The sequence below is a fragment of the Stegodyphus dumicola genome, chromosome 9, assembly GCF_044657685.1.
Source record: "Stegodyphus dumicola isolate Sdum_Otavi_A_Nest chromosome 9, ASM4465768v1".
Taxonomy (NCBI): Eukaryota; Metazoa; Arthropoda; class Arachnida; order Araneae; family Eresidae; genus Stegodyphus; species Stegodyphus dumicola.
The window spans coordinates 14,375,311-14,392,087 of record NC_140776.1 but is presented as its reverse complement, the minus strand read 5'-3'; the positions used below and the strand labels follow the sequence as shown (position 1 = coordinate 14,392,087).

The 16,777-nt window shown below is 33.9% G+C and overlaps 1 protein-coding gene across 3 annotated transcripts in view; it reads right to left on the bottom strand.

Annotated features, from left to right (window-relative positions):
• The window catches only part of LOC118186179 (regulator of G protein signaling 2-like), a 325,142-nt gene that overhangs the window by 30,371 nt on the left and 277,994 nt on the right, over positions 1 to 16,777 (bottom strand). The gene's annotated exons all lie outside the window — the stretch shown is intronic.

The following is a 16,777-nucleotide window of genomic DNA, read 5'->3' as shown; positions in this document are numbered from 1 at the left end:
TTTTCCTTTCGACAATCAACAGAAACTAAACTTCGATACTAAACAAAGATAACATTATGCGTAGAGGGAGCTGCTACAAATATAAACAATGCCGAAATAATGAGCATCTGTGGCTAATCATTGACGATTTATTTTTTACTACATTACGATAGAATTCAATCCTAACTAAAAAATGTCTGAGTCATGAAAGTACGTTACGGGAGTGATGCAACATGTCCGTGAGTCAACTTTTTGATTTACTTTGCTGGCAATTTTATCATCCGGTTTGTGCTCAGAAGGCATTTCAGTGTTTTAACGCCTCGTCTTTTTTTTTTGTACAAAGAATTAATTTAATTATTCCACCAAACTGTCATGCAATCGTTAATTGCTGGTAATTATTAATTTATTTAGTTTGTAATTTTTTTTTAAGTCTGTAAGAATATAGCGCCGTCCAACCGGTACAGTGGTGAATGCCATGCAGAAGGGGCTGGGTTTGAATCCCGGAGAAGGCATGGACGTCTGTAAATGGACAGTGTCCGTGCCGCATGGGGGCACTCTATATATGCGGGGAGCCGAAAGTCCTCTCAAGAGGTTGATGGTAGGGGAAGAGGGTGGGAGACCCTCGGACACGTCCCTCCGAGGTGATCCCCATCAAAATTGGCGAGGGGGTGTAAACTGAGCTAAATCGCACTGTCACCTGTAAGGTGCTCAAAGCTGTTGCCAACGGCAGTCGGAAACTTTCGCTCTTTGCCACGAGGAATTTCGTGGGCTTGGGCTGACTTATAGGTCAGACAAGTGACCATTAGCAACAACAACAGGATACAGCTAGGAAACTTTGAGAATGACCAAAAAGGTCTGAATTTCGGAGGAGAAGTTCATTTAACATTTTTAGTGTTGCCAACTAATCATTCATTGCATCATCAATAAATATTAATCATTAATTCCATCACCAATAAATCAATAATTAATTTCGCGAAATTTCGATCTTGGCAGACTATGTGCGCTGATGAGTTTTGGATAAAATATTTTGAAAAATTATATATAAATATTTATTTAGCTTTCAAATTTGCATTCGAAACTTTCTAACTTAATTATTAATTACTTTCTGTTGCGAACCATATCATTCTGGAATACACCATTATGCTAATACACCTATTTTCAAAGTATTGGGACTGTAACAGTATGATTTAATGCAAAATATATGGCAAAACCACCTCGAAAATTTTTAGGCTTCGGAAATTTTTAGACAACTAGAAAATATTTCGTGTAATCGTACCAGTGCAGAATTTACGTATAAGCTACACAAGCTATAGCTTAAGGCCACCACTTTCTTGTGCCCCCCCCCAAATTAAAGTAAAGTATAAATATAGCATTAAAATATAGTATAACAGACTTATAAAGAGCCCCATATCTCAAATAGCTTAAGGCTTATTAAGTCTAAATCCGGCCCTGAATCGTATTCTTTTAGATAATTCATCCATACTTTCAAAATGCATGGCAAAGTTACAGAGAAGGCAGAGTTTTTCTCTATCTCTGTAAATTACATTTTGATTTTGCACTGGAAGAGAAAAACATATTTTTTTCCTTCATTCCACTTAATATTTTATCAAAAATGTTAAGCTAGCTACCAGGCCGTCCTAAAGACGAATGCAGTGCAAAGGGCGATTATGAAATTACTGTATTATGATAACGAACATTTGAAATACGTTTCATTTTCGTCAAGAGATGGCGCTCCTGCTCATAGACGCGATTTGTTAAATGAAATGAATGATGAGACTGTTAATCAATTTAGCCGTTTCAATTTAAACTTTATTCGCATTAAGTATCATTAAAGCAACTCGATCTCATATTGGCCGTTAGTAACCCATCAGAAGTTATTATAATAGATTTACTTAATTTTTCCTTATTCTCGTTTTAAATTTTAAAAAGATATCTTTTCCGTCGGACACTCTCTCGATATACTGTTTACTATGAAATATATGAATTTCGAAGCAATGTACTTTAATCACTCAGTATTTATAAAGTTAAAATTTCCTATGAAATTTAAAATTATAAGAGATATTTAAAAACCGTAACAGCTATTTTATGATGCTTGACAAAAATGTGTAGTTTTTAAATTAATTAAAAAGTGTTGCTTGCGTACGGGTTAGTAATAGATTGAATGCAGAAGTCCGATAATAAGTCAATACAAATTTTATCAAAAATATTTCAGAACTTCGGAATTTTCCACAATAATAATCGCACAAGTGTTCACAGTATAATCAGTAGTTACACTTCAAATTACTAAAAACGTTAAACACAACACAATGCAAAGGCATCTAAAAAGAAAGCTAAATCTGACATCTCAAATCACGCGGAACTAAACAACTCGCAACAACAGTCACTAAGCAACTGAACTCAGACGCTCTCTGTCTCCGGCATTTTATAGGTTTCAAGCTGTCGCGAAATATTTCTAGTACACTGGAAAGCAATAAGAGTATGGAATTACGGTTACAGCTAACATAGTGGTTAATTACATTTATTCAATTTTAATACAAATTTTTTACTTTTCCGGCTTAGCTTTCCCTTAAAAATTGTCACTTAAACCTTGCAAAGATAATTTTTAGATACACCCCTCCCCCATTTTTCATAATATGTATAATCACAATTCTTGAAATTTTACAGTATAAGTCACTAATAGTTAAAATTACGAGTTCCGAAAATTAAATTAACACAGCGATTCTCAATCGGTGGTACGCAAAGAAACAAAGTAAGTAAAAAGCATTTTTAACGATTAAATTCAAAAATCTCGTGAAGAAAAAGAACAACTGATAAAAAATTTCTGTAACTGAACTCTGACTGATGATTTCAAAAGTTAAAAAGTCACTTGTTAACTTTTAGCTGAACCGAAAAAAAGAATTTAAAGGCATTTCAAAAAAGCTATTAAATTTTTATTCCCTTTTTGCACAACCTACTTGTGTGAATAAGGATTTTCTTCCATGTTATATTTGAAAAAAAAAAAAAAAAAAAAAAAAAAAATATATATATATATATAGAACAAAATTAAAAGTGGATCTTAATTTACGGTTAAAGCTAAGTGAAATATAACCAGACATAAAGAGATTGATCTCTCTTAAACAGGCCCAAATTTCACACTAAATTTTAGAATTAAAGTATTACAACTCAGATTTTTATAATTAAAATGGTAACCAATTTTAAATCTAATACATTTGATATGTGTATATTTAATACAGATACCCAATAGGTTGTGCAAATGGCAAACTATATTTTTTTAAATATTTCTATTGAGAAATTGCAAAATAATCATTGTAAGATGCAGTGGTCGCATTTAAAGTTTTTAAATATTTGTTTAGATGGTTCGCATTAGTCAAAAGGTTGAGAGCCTCTCACACAGATTACTGTCAAAATACTTGTTTTACACAACAATTTAACAATTCAAAATAATAAGGAATTAATCACGCTTTGATTTATTTTCCATAGCAAAACTTTAATCACATCCAAACAGAACTTCTGTTTACAAACTGTTATTATCAAACAATTTACAATAACACTTCTTCGTCAGTGTTATCAAGATTACTCACATTTTCCAAAAAAAATAGCAGGCAAGAAAATGATACGTAATATACACAAATACCAACAAGGACAGCTGAACGCGTTTCTGTAACTCTATCCACAAAACTGATCCTTACAGACTCTTTCTTTTACTTTTTAAAGTAATTTTTTTCTCGTTTCTCTCTACTGGCACTCCAATTAATTAAAGCATTTGGTTGGATTCTTTTTTCTAAATTTGTTCCATTGAGATAATGACTCATGGGAAGCCTTATTTAAGGTCATGGGATCTTAAAGATGGGATCAAAACTAAGAACGAATTGTTCACGAGTCCGTTAATTAGTAAAAATAAGAACAGTTTGCCAAGCAAAACCAAATGATTAGTAAATTTCGTCCGCAATTACATGTGAACTTAGTCTCAGCAAACTAAAGATAAATAAAGCAAGCTAAGTCACCGATAAATTATATACAGACACACACATTATAGTATATATATATTCCGTCTCCACCATTTTCGAAAATTTAGAGAACCCGTAGGCGACCACTCCATATAAATTAAACATATTAATAATTCGAAGCAAAATATACCTTTAATCCCATATAATTATGATTTGCTGTTTTTAAGAGTATAATCTGTGTTGGGTGTGATGCGTTAACCATGAGGCTGGTTATTATCGGCCAGCAGGGTTGAACACCATTCGTATATTAGTTTCCGTTCAGACGGTGGTATAAAAGTCAACTGGTTTAAGCCGAGCTTCGTTGCTCGATAACCAAACTTTGCTACGCGAGAAAAACTAGTTCAGGAGTTTTGCATAAAGTTCGCAGTTTTCAACCTTATGCCGCCTTGGTATAAGCGTACGCGTGAAACCTGTTGAGCGGGAAAACAGATCAGGAAAGCTGTAGACACATCCAGGCATATGCAAATGTATCTTCTCTAATTGGATACAGCTTAGATCCTGTCTTGCAGGTGTGAACGGAACTTCCGCATTTTATGCCTTATGACCATGCCTCTATGATATTTATACCACCGTCTGAACGGAGCTTTATTACATTACCTTTAATCCCATAAGCGGCATATAAATAGTTGTCCCTTGCTTGTAAATGTATGGTCTCCGTGCGGCATGAGGGCCCTCTAAATATGCGGCGAGCCGAAAGTCCTCTCGAGAGATTGTGGTAGAAGAAGAGCGGTGGGAGACCCTCCGACCCGTCCCCCCAGGGGGGTACTCTCCATGAAAATTGGGGGCGGAACTGAGGTAAATCGCACTGTTACCTGTAAGATACTCAAGGCTGTTGTCAACGATAGGCGTAAAACTTGCGCTCTTTGCTACGAGGAATTTCGTACGTCAACTGGTTTAAGCCGAGCATTAGCAACGATAGCTGAGCATTAGCAACTGAAGCTGAGCATTAGCAACGACAAGCTGAGCATTAGCAACGACTTAAGCTGAGCATTAGCAACGACAACATATCTAGATTATAGGAATTTTTAATAAACTTTTACTGAAAAGGTTAGTAACGTGACATAATCCAACTTATTGGAGAAGTCTAACAACAAGAATCAGTGTAATATTTGTAAATTGCGTTGTATTTAAAAATATAGCGTTGTATTTGCAAACATTACGCTGATTCTTGTTGCTTGACTTCCCCAATAATCATTATTCGGCGTGTTAATTTAATCTAAGTAACCCAACTTATTTATGACATTAAAATAACAGTTGCATTTAAAGCTCTGGTTTCTAACTTTTTTAACTTTCTGCGACTGAATAATGACCCCTCACATTTAACCACTCCTAAAAAAATCCGGAGAAGGCAGAAAATAAAAACGTGGCCGATTATAAACTCCTTTTCTTCCCCATAAGAGATAACAATAACAGTAGATGCGCAACTGAAGTACCGTCCTGAAGATGCACATTTGCTGAATATACTGTCCAACACCTTTAAAAATAGACCCTCTCAAAGAAACGCGGACCCAAACAGGAGGATTATTTATAACACATGGAGCACCCCCTTGCAAAGACAACAGACAAGATACGCCGACTCTTTCAGACAGTTTGGTGCCATTTCGTGAACTCTGTCTAGGGGCGCGGTCCGATGAGGCACGTACATCTACTTGAGTTTCGGCTTCAGTCAATAGATCTGAGGATGTCAACGGGTGATAAAATTCCTAATCATGCAATGCTGCGGTGGTTTTGCAAAAGCCGCTTGGCACAAAGAAGGCTTTTTATAGCAAATACAGGCGTACGTGACGGGTTCCATGTCCAGTAGAACGCAGATAAAACTCGATACTTCTCAAGCTATCCGCCGCTAATTAGATTCACCCGTTATGCCTTCTAGAAAACAGAATTCAGTAACTTCTTTTCGCCTTTGTATTTTCTTCAACTGTATTAGCGCCCACCCTTGCAAATAGATTAGAAATTTATGCATCTCTCTCTCTCTCTCTCTCTATATATATATATATATATATATGTAAAGGCGTCATTTTGAATCAAAAAAATATTGTGTTGTTTTGGCTGCTAGAATACTTACATTCATTGTCACACACAGATAAAATTTACTTCACATAAGTAAACTGATAATTAGCATTTTGAATTAATACATTTTTTCCCCTATTCTGTGCATCTTTTGATAATTTTAATGATTAAATAATATTGTTACGAATTTTGTATTTAGATAGCTAATTTTAGTAAAATTATAATTAAAAGTGTTTTATTTCCCCGTGCAATGCAGCGCGAGACGAGTTTTAAGAGAAAGCTATGCCGGGAAAGTAAAAATTCGGAGCACGTGCACTTAATATTGAATAAAAGTTTATATTTAATTTCAGTAAATGTAATTGACTACTATGTTAGCTGTAATCGCAATTCTACTCTTTTGCTTTCCAGAAATCTCGAGAAGCAGAAATTACTAGAAATTTACTAAACTTGAGTACGATTAATCATTAAACCGAGGCAAAAAATTTTTGTATTAAGTCACTTTAAGACGGTGGATGCTGCAGAAATGTTAAGGGTTTCATTAATTCGTAACTTAAATATGTAATACAACTGAATAGCAGAGTCCTTTAAACCTCAAATACAGATGTAAAATTACACCCCATTTCGTAATATTAAAGGCAATTAATTAAAAAGCAAGTAACCTCTAAATGTATCAAAAATAACTTCCTTTCACTGAGCCTGAACCGCTTTTATAACTGTTGCATGGTACAGACGGCAACCTGACAAGGGCAATTTTTTTACGTTCACTTTTAACCTTTTCAACTCAATCCATCGTCTAGCAGTCTGCCACGAGTTACGTTTTTTAAAGAAAAATTTAGTAAAAAAAGTATAAAAGAACTTCCGTTCCGTCTGAATGGATAAATCTAGTTTCAACCTATTTTTCTTGGAGCGATAACATTAAGAAAACGCAGTAGCAGAACAGAAAAAAAATCTGATATTTCAGTGCACATTTTGGCAACAGTCTAATGGCTGTGAGTCACAAAGACTGGCGATATACTTATGCCTTGGTTTAAAGCGCCGACGTTTTCATGGATGATCTGAAAGTCACGCTAATTATGTGTACATTGGCTTAGAAACTCAAGTGGATCTGCTGCACATGTCATCTTTTCGAAATGATCTGATTTAAACGGAGAAAAAATAGATATGGTTTCGGAAAAGACTTATGCTAACGCAGTTGGGTGAATGGCTCTTTTAGGACATAACTATTACAATTTTTAAGTACCTTTTTACTCTCAACGTTTCCCTCATTTTACTTCACAAATAGGCATGAGAACATGAGTTAACTGTAGAATTCTTTATCACCTGTCTATATATATAAAGAAGAAATTCTGTGTGTTTGTTCGCTAATAACTCAGTCACTAGCTATCGCCACCAAACTTTCTACAGTTCTTTTCTGGGTCCTGGAAAAGATCGACGTCCACTTTATTCCCCCCGCCCCCCAAAAAAAGTAGCTAAAATCAGAGATATTAATTAAAAACTCTTAAAACGCTAATTTTTCACCCTCATTTTCCCGAGTGGCAACTAAGTTCATATCAGCAACAATGATATAATGAGAGAGAATTAATTTATTTTTCTATCGAAATTTTATGTGGATTCCATATCGCTCAAAATAATGATGTATTTGTTTTTATCTTTGCTGACTCAAATGGCAATTCCATATGTCATATAGGTAATATATACCATACGATTGTATGATTACGTAGTCAGTTGTGGTACATGTATTGAATATTACTTTGTTTCTTTGGCATTTTTTATGCATTGAAACGGTGCATCATATTCCTTATGACGTGTAATATGCTATTATACGAATTTTCAAATGATGTCATGAGTAAAATAATACATTACTCTCAATCTAAGTTAACTGGCATCGGGTACTTCCGCTAGTTAATAATTAAAAAGAACTTATTTCTGAATATATAATTCTGCTCAGTACTAGTCACTACACTACGGTAAGTGCTGCGAACAGAGCACTGATTTAAAGTCTTTTCTCGAAACGCAATTTTGGAATTTTTTCTATTCCGGCTTATTAAAATGATTAATTTTCTAGCCATTTATCTAGTTGGTAACGAACGCAATTTCAGATTATGTTTTAAGTTACCTATATCTCATGACTGTATATAGCATGGTAAGCAAAAGCCGCTTTCGTGGAGAATGTGAAGAAAAAATGATCTTGCTATTTTATAAAAAATAAAAAGTAATATGTTGCAAGACTAAAAGCATAAAAAAATACGTATAAAAATACGCATAAAAGTCAAGTGTACGTATAAAAATGAAGTCACAAAATAGTGAGTAAATTAGTTTTTAATGGAAAAATATGTGCATGTGATTGATTTCGCGTTTAAAATTTTTTTTTCTCAAAATAGATTTAAAAAAAAAAAAAAAAAAAAAAAAAAAACAGGAATTAGATTTTCCCCCAAATATTCAAATTATATTGTAAGAATTTAAGAGAAATTTATTAGTTGAATAATAATGAAGAATTAATTAATTGATAAGACCTTTCCTTCAGAAGCTTCAATAATTCTTTTCGAAAAGAATTTTCACTTAATTATTTATACTAATTAGCCAAAAGGAGCGTTAGCCCAGAAGGGCAGTTGGTTTCGAAACGGCATTTTGCGTTAAATCACAAAAAGTCTGAATCACGTTTCAAAATGTTGCCACCTAATATTATCGCCGTGTATTATATTTAAAGAAATTAAATAATGAAGAATCTGCGTGACTGTATGTTTTTCGTATTGCGAAAAAACTACGACACCTAGAGCCATCCAATTTTGAGTTACGTAATCTTCCACCCCTACACGGGTACCTAGAAACCCAAATTTTGAATTTGTTTTATTATCTATTTCATATTTTGTAAAACCTTAATGATTTTTTTGATTAACAAACTCAATGATTTCAAAGCTCGCAATGGCAACACTACGAAAAAAAAAATTATGTCCAGATTTTATGTGGCTTAAGTGCGAAGAACATGATAAATAAAGGTAACACATGAAACGTTAAAAAAAGTCCGTAATATAAAATCTGAAATCTGGGCGTAATATAAAATCTGAAAGCTATCCGATTTTTTTAAATTTATTTATCAGATTTATTCTTTTCATTACATTTTTAGTCCCTATTCAAGCAGAAGAATGTTTTATGTTACAATACTTTTTAATTGACTATTATTCATGTAAAACTCTTAGTATTAAATAGCACTGGATAAACATACGCTGCGGAAATAATATTCACTTTTATAAGTTTGCCTGTAAAGCTATTGCGAATTTATCAGGCAGAAGGCGTGTCAGGAAGCAGTCAGCAAGAATTTTCTGAATAGATTACGGAAAAGATGTCCTTGGTCGGATGGAGAATGACCGAAGACGATAGACAAAGATGATCACGGCGTTTCATTTACAACTTAATCACTTAATCACTTACACTTAATCACTCACTCGTATTTAATCATCTAACGACCGATGTCTCAATATCTAGTTTAAAAATCCTATTCAAAGCCCTTCAGAAAGAATTTTACGAAAAGAATCGGGATATCATTCACCTTAAATACAACATATTTAAAGTCCGATTGTAATGATTTTTCGGTCGGTGGCGTAAGAAATAAATAATAACGGAAAACTGTACGTATTTCCTAAAAGAGTTTCTGTTTACTTCATCGCAGACAGAAGTAGACAAGCTCAAAGGGCTTCAATTAGAAGTTATGGTCTTTTAAATTAAGAGTAATAGCGGCAACTGGCGTCGCGAAATGGGATCAATTCAAGAATGAGTTTCTACTTAAAAGGAATTCTCGTCTGGGCATTCGTAAAGAGTCGCAGACATCGGCAATGATACATACATAGCTGTCCTTTCGAAAGAAAATGAATTACGAAGATTAAGTTTTTTTTTTAATGTGCTGACGATAATTTACTCAATTAGCTGGATTCAAAAATTTTGATTTAGAAATCTCATAAGAAATGAGCATCTTCGTCACAAATAAATGGCAACTGGGAAGGATCACAGATGTTCTTTGTGATCTAATAAAATGTTTTACTATTGAATTAAAACGCTCCTGAGGAAAAAATAGTATTTTCAATAAGCTATGCAATTATTAGCCCACAGGGCGTTCGCCCAGAAGCAATTTGACAGTTTGCAAGCGTTTTAGCAATTTGCGTTGAAAACTTTAAATATTCGTTGCATTTTTCAAATTGTTGCCACCTAATATCGTCGCCCTGTGTTATATTTAAAGAAATTAAAAATATCGAAGAATCTGCATAAACGTATGTATGTTTCTCGCATTGTGATAAAACAACGGTACCTAGAGCTATCCAATTTTAAATAATGTAATCCTCCACCGAATAGGGTCATCTGGATGCCCGAATTTGGAATTTGTTTTATTATCAACTTTAATAACGTTATCATATCTAGTAACATGTTAACGAAATTTTTATTAACAAACTGGTGTCCGCCGATAACATCGCGGACGAAAACGTCGCGGAGAAAACAACGCAATGCGAAAACGTCGCGGAGAAAACAAAGCAATGCGAAAACGTCGTGCTACAAAACATCGTGGGAGAAAACATCGCAGTTCTAAAACATCGCGGTACAAAATATCGTCGTCGAAAATAAAGCGGTTCAAAAACTTCGCAGTTTAAAAACATCGTCGTCGAAAATATCGTGGTAAAAAATAAAGTATCTACAAATCATCGCATGACGATAACATCGCAGATATGCTTTTTTCAGGTTTTAATAATTGTAAATGGATATTCCCATAATGATTTGTGAGCGCAAGGTGTAAAGAAGGATAATTTTTACTTTCACATTTTTTTTATTAACTAATAAATTTTTGCTGAAAAAGTAAGAAGGAAACTTAAGCATAGAAAACTAAATGCAACTTATAGATTATACTTTTCATGAAAAATTACCAGTGAAAACTTTACAAAAAATGATTTATTAATGGCCTTTGTCAGTTAACTATGTCGGTTTAAAATTCTATTCAATGCTATAAGTTGCATTAATTTTCTATGCTTGAGTTTCTTTTTTATTTTCTCAGCAAAAATTTATTGATTAATAAAAAATATGAAAGTAAAAATTATCTTTCTTTCCATCTTGTGCTCACAAATCATTACGGGAATATCCATGTATAGTTATTAAAGCCTGAAAAAAGCATATTTGCGACGTTATCGTCATGCGATAATTTGTAGACACTTTATTTTTTACCACGATATTTTCAACGACGATGTTTTTAAACTGCGAAGTTTTTGAAGCGCTTTATTTTCGACGACGATGTTTTGTACCACGATGTTTTTGATCTGCGATGTTTTCTCCCACGATGTTTTGTAGCACGACGTTTTCGCCTTGCGTTGTTTTCTCCGCGACGTTTTCGTCTGCGATGTTTTTGCCGCGATGTTTTCGGCTGTAACCAACAAACTCGACGATTTCGAAGCGACCAATGGCAACACTGTACAGAGGAAAAAAAAAACATTTTATCTCCAGCGCGCTAGACTGTGTATCGGAAATTCCAAAGATATGCTGTTTTAAATATTTTGTGATATTGCTGTTGAATTGAATTTTATGGTTTAAGTGCAAAGAACATGATATTTAATAAATAAAGATAGCACACAAAACGTTAAAAAAACGCCCCTTTGGGCGTCTGAAAGCTTTCAGATTTTTTTTCCCTATATTCTGTCGCTTTGTGTCTTTTTTAAAATATTCGATTATTGTCAGCTTGCATTTGAAATGTTTCACAAAAAATTATTTATCCACCAGTACCATTTTAGATTAAAATAAGCGGCACTTATTTTTCACATCTATCGAGACAATGGCACGTAAATTCGCCATTAATTTCACGGTTTTGGGCCATAAAACTTAGTGCATTTTTAAACAAGAGGCAGGGAAATGTCCCTGCCAACTACCTTTTGGAGATCATAAGACGCAAAAGTTATCTGATAATTGAGTGGGAGAAGAGCAGAAACGTTGGTATTGTAATGGCACTCCTTTTGTAGCGTGTGGTCACGTATCGAATAGCTTAAGGCCATGATGTTAAATAATCGTATTTTATCAGATTATTTTACAAAGACTACTTCAGTATTTTTTTTAAAAATCAGATCCCACGTCAGCAGGTCTTCATACTTCACATGATAATTATTTCGCACTGGAAGTCAGTACGCATATATATATATATATATATATATATATATAATGTGTATTCAGTTTTGAGTTAGAGATAACTAAGACATGAAACATGCGAATTTTACGAACGTGTTGAGACAAATAATGTTATCCTCGCATTAAATTTATTATATTTTGATGCTCTAAGGTAGAAACTATAGTTTCCACTTGAGGTGAGAACTCTGAGACAAACTGCATAATTTTGGATTAAAAATTAAGATTACATTTTAATGCTAAATTATGAATATAATAGGGCAATGGACTTGGAAGTGAAATGAAATGGTTAATAAAATAAAAAACAACGAGAAATTCCTAAGTTCTTCAAGTCGTATATAAAAGTAGTTTTGAAATAGGTCAAAATGATTTAAACAAGAGATATTTCTTAACATTTTGTAATGAGGCTTATACAAAGATTTTTTAATTAATTTTTAAACTATCAGTTAACTAAAAATATGAAAAATTTCATGATTACTTATACAATGGTAATAATAGTTGTTTGTTAATCATTCAGGGGTATTTAAAAACAATATAAAGAATGTGAAAGCATTCGGTTTTTTTAACGTTTTGTGTGTTACCTTTACCTGTTAAATATCATGTTCTTCGCACTTAAACCATAAAATTCAATTCAACAGCAATATCATAAAATATTTAAAACAGCATATCTTCAGAATTTCCAATACATATACATAGTCTCGCGCTCTGGAGTTAATTTTTTTCCACATACATTGTTACTATTGCTCGCATTGAAATTGTTGAGTTTGTTAATCAAAAAATTTTTTTGAGAAAATATGAAATAAATAATAACACAAATTCCAAATTTGGGGTTCCAGATGCCCATATTCGAATGGAGGACTACGTTATTCAAAAGTTCATGTCTCTAGGTACCGGCGTTTTATCACAATGCGAGAAACATACATACATACATTCATACAGATTCTTCATTACTTAATTTCTTTAAATATAGTTCAGGTCTCTAATACTTGGCGGCAACAGTTTGAAAAGTGAACCGACGCAAAAGGCCAAACCGAAATAATAGGCCTTCTAGGCAAATTGCCCCTTTGGGCTAAATATTAAGAATGGGTAGTGCCTGGATTGTACTAGTTATAAAGTGCTAATAATGGCTGTTTGTTCATTATTCAGTGAAATATTAAAAATGAATTGAAATATTAAGAATGGGTAATGTGTGGATAGTTTCTACCCTCATCTTATCTTTCTTAAAGTACGCTGGCCAGCCTGACTCTTATAGAGAAAGAAAACTCTCTAAGCGTTCGGGGCTGCCGGTAAAGTCGCTGAACACTGGTAGTTCGGTCCGGGGCTCGAATTCCGGCAAAAGGGCTGGCTGCATGGACGTTTCCGTGGTTTTCTTCATTTACAATGTGTATACGAGCCAAGTTTCCGTTAGAAAGTCCTCCACTAAGTCACATAGCCCTCCAAAGCTTTGCCTTAATTAAATAAACCCAACCAAACTTCTCTAAGAGTACGAGTTGTTGAGTTGGGTGCGAAGTTGTTAAAATGTCCCTTCCCCTTTAGGGGGCTCCTATTTTATCCCTGCAGTTATTTCTTGTTATGAATCATCAATGGCAAAAAGTGTAAAAAGAAATCGAGGGAAGAATTCTGAACATCCCCACTGGATCAGTAGGGTAAAGGGAGAAAAAATGAGGTCACGTTAGGGGGAGAAAAAGTATATGAATAAATATGCGAGGTTTAAAGGGGGGTGCAGAGGACAACGCACCAAATATCTGTATTCGGACACCTATCCTCCTTAGACGGCGATAGCCAATAAAAATAGACTGTATTCATGAAAGATAGTCGATCCGAAGCGGGAGGAACAGGATCCAATACGAGAACTAAGGTCGTCGGGAACGTGGGAAATGCACGTCGTAAGTATCGACCTTGTTTCACGTTTCTGAGATGCACGCTTGTTTGTAGTGAAGAGCGCAAACTCGGAGGCAAGGTATAAAATTAAAAAATCAACAAGAAATGTTGAACGAAAGTTTTGATAAGATGACTTTGGGATTCGTTTTGACCCAGATTTTCGGGAGTTTTTATTTTTTCCTAAAACCGGTAGAAAACTGTGTCGCTATAAATAATGTTAAGGGACCTAGGAGTGAAATTCTAGGAGCACCTGCTTTCCCCTCATCTTTCATATTTAACCTACTTCTTAAATAAAATTTTCTTGGCTAAATATCTGGTTTGTAAATTTTTTTTTTTTTTTAGCCTAAAAGGCGTAAGCGCAGAAGGGCTATAATTTCGTTTTGGCATTTGGCGTTGAAAACTTTAAATGTTCTTTTCAGATTTCAGATTGTTGCCACCCAATATTATCGCCCTGTGTTATATTTCAAGAAATTAAATAATGAAGAATCTGCATGAATGTATGTATGTTTCTCGCACTGTGATAAAACAATGGCACCTAGAGACATGAAATTTTGAGTAACGTAATCCTCTACCTCATATGGACATCTAGAAGCCCTAATTTCTTTCATTATCGATTTCATATTTTGTAACACTTTAACGGATTTTTGATTAACAAACTAAACGATTTCAAAGCCAGCAATGGCAGCACTGTACAGGGGAGAAAAAAATTATCTCCAGCGCGCGGAACTGTGCATCGGAAATTCTAAAGATATTTTGGGATATTGCTCTTGAGCTGAATTTTATGGTTCAAGTGCGAAGAACATGATATTTAATAAATAAAGGTAACAACCAGAACATTAAAAAAAAAAACGCCCCTTTCAGAAAACTCATTACTGTTATTCCAAAACTCTTTTGCATATAATTGTAGCAGATGTAGAAGTTTTCAATCCTTAATTCTAAATTTGTCCTTTTGGGCGCAATGTAAAATCTGAAACCCTTCAGATATTTTTATTTTTTATTTTTTATTTATTTTTTTTTAATAAGACGAAGGACTAGAGCTTCGAAATCGCATTGAAGAAGCTTGTATTTTACAAATGCGAAACAACCACGTTATTTAGTTTACTGTTACGAAATTATCTATTTATATAAGCTTACTGAAATATGCAAAATTGCGCACACATAAATTTTAATAACTGTATTTATGTGTGTGCATAATAAATTATATTAAGACATAAAGGCAGGAAAGAATACATTACTATAAATGTAATTTATAAGCTATTTTATGTTAATTAAGCAATTTTTATGATTTAACCTTTGTAATAATTTCTTTTTTCCGAAATCCTCACTAGGATGCAAATTAAGGTGTGTGTTGTACGTGATTATGGCACAGCCTCGAGGGCTATTTGCCTAAGGGGAAGGACGCCTTCGTGGAGGACATTTTAAGGGAAGCTGTCTCTGTGCACGTTACACACGGGGAAAACCACGAAAACGCCCACGCAGCAGCCCGTTCACGAGATTCGAACCTCGGATCAAACTACTAGAGTTAAGCGACTTTACCTCTCGGCCGCTGGTGGGCCTGAAAATTAAGGTGCGTCCTTGCGTAACAGTATTATTCTAATCGACTGATAAGGCTCTGAAATTTACTCTTTTAGGAGAATAGGCACTAAAATTCTATATATGCATTTATTACTTTATCCGTATTTTCACTACAATGATATATTAAAATAAAATTCCTGAAAGAGAAAAGACTAATGAGTAGATAGACTCTACACCTGCCACCAAATCATACCGATATAGTACTGCGTTTGAACTTTTAAAGACGAGTCCTATAGGATGTATTGCGAGCCTGGCTGAAATAATTAAACATGAATTTCAATTGCATTTATAGAGTTGTTGAATCAAGTAGACGGGAGAACAGATTAAATGGTGTCGTACGTTTATTTAAATCGTTCTTGAAAGCATCATTATGCTTTCTTCAATTAACTCTAGTTTCTGTCAGTCAAACTGATTGAACAGAATGATCAGTTACAATCGCAATCAAAAGTTAATTTAATAAATATCTGCAACACAAAAATGTTATATTTAAAACAAAAGAGAAACACGCCAAAGTGGACCATAAAACCAGCAAAACAACAACTTTCTATTTAGCTCTCAATCGATTTTGAGGGCAAACATGTACAGGTCCATCTTCATCAGGAGCAAAGAAATCTGCAAGACTGGAAAGCAAAGGGCGCAATGGTCATTTTTATACTCTACGGTAGTAAAGCGAACGATAAGGTAGCGCCATTAACAAGTCTTCGATAGTTAATCATAGTTAGAAATTCATCATAATTTCGACTTTGGGTTTGAAGAATTATTAAGAAAGTTTCTGTAATAGGTCAGTTGGATTTTCTTAAAGTTTTTCACATTCACAAAGATTTATGTTGTTTAGTCAATGACTTTGAGTCCAATCCAATTTTTTCTAACGCTTTTAGAATTCTATTAATTTAATTTTTCAATTTTGTTACTATTTTTAACGACAGATGGCGCTACTTTCTCGTTCGCTTTACTGCCGTAGGTTATAAATAAAACCACTGCATAACCACTTGGCCAGAAAATTTTGTGTTCAAATAAGAAATACCTCAAATTCTGAAATAAGAATCTACAGTTATAATTACAATAGTATGACAAAAAAAAAAAAAAAAAAAAAAAAAAAAAAAAAAAAGACCTATGGCAATTTTAAACTCCAGCACTGTGGTGGAAAGGTAATGTATTACACGTTGTCCCTAAAAGTA